Raw genomic sequence first — 335 nt, 5'->3', positions numbered from 1 at the left:
TTCCTACCGCTGTTTCCAGGACCTCCTCACGGACAGAGTAGCCCAGCACACAGCCAGCCACAGCCAACGCCCAGCAGCCCAGCACCACCCTCGCAACTCGCAAGTCGCACCCAGCACCACCCACTCACCCAGCACTACCATCACAAGTCACAAGTCGCAAGTCGCACAGCACCACGCCACCCAAGTAGCGTTCTGGCCACCCACAACACAACACCTCCCACCCAGCCACTGATTCAAGTCAGATAATGGAGCCCGAGCCACCGAGTCAGCTATGTAATTTGACTAAAATTGCTGTTCTGTTGAATTGCTGAAACTGCTTTCTGGGTTGTTCATAT

The sequence above is a fragment of the Arachis ipaensis genome, chromosome B05 (genome assembly GCF_000816755.2).
Source record: "Arachis ipaensis cultivar K30076 chromosome B05, Araip1.1, whole genome shotgun sequence".
In the NCBI taxonomy this organism is placed as follows: Eukaryota; Viridiplantae; Streptophyta; class Magnoliopsida; order Fabales; family Fabaceae; genus Arachis; species Arachis ipaensis.
Note: the sequence above shows the minus strand (reverse complement) of the source record.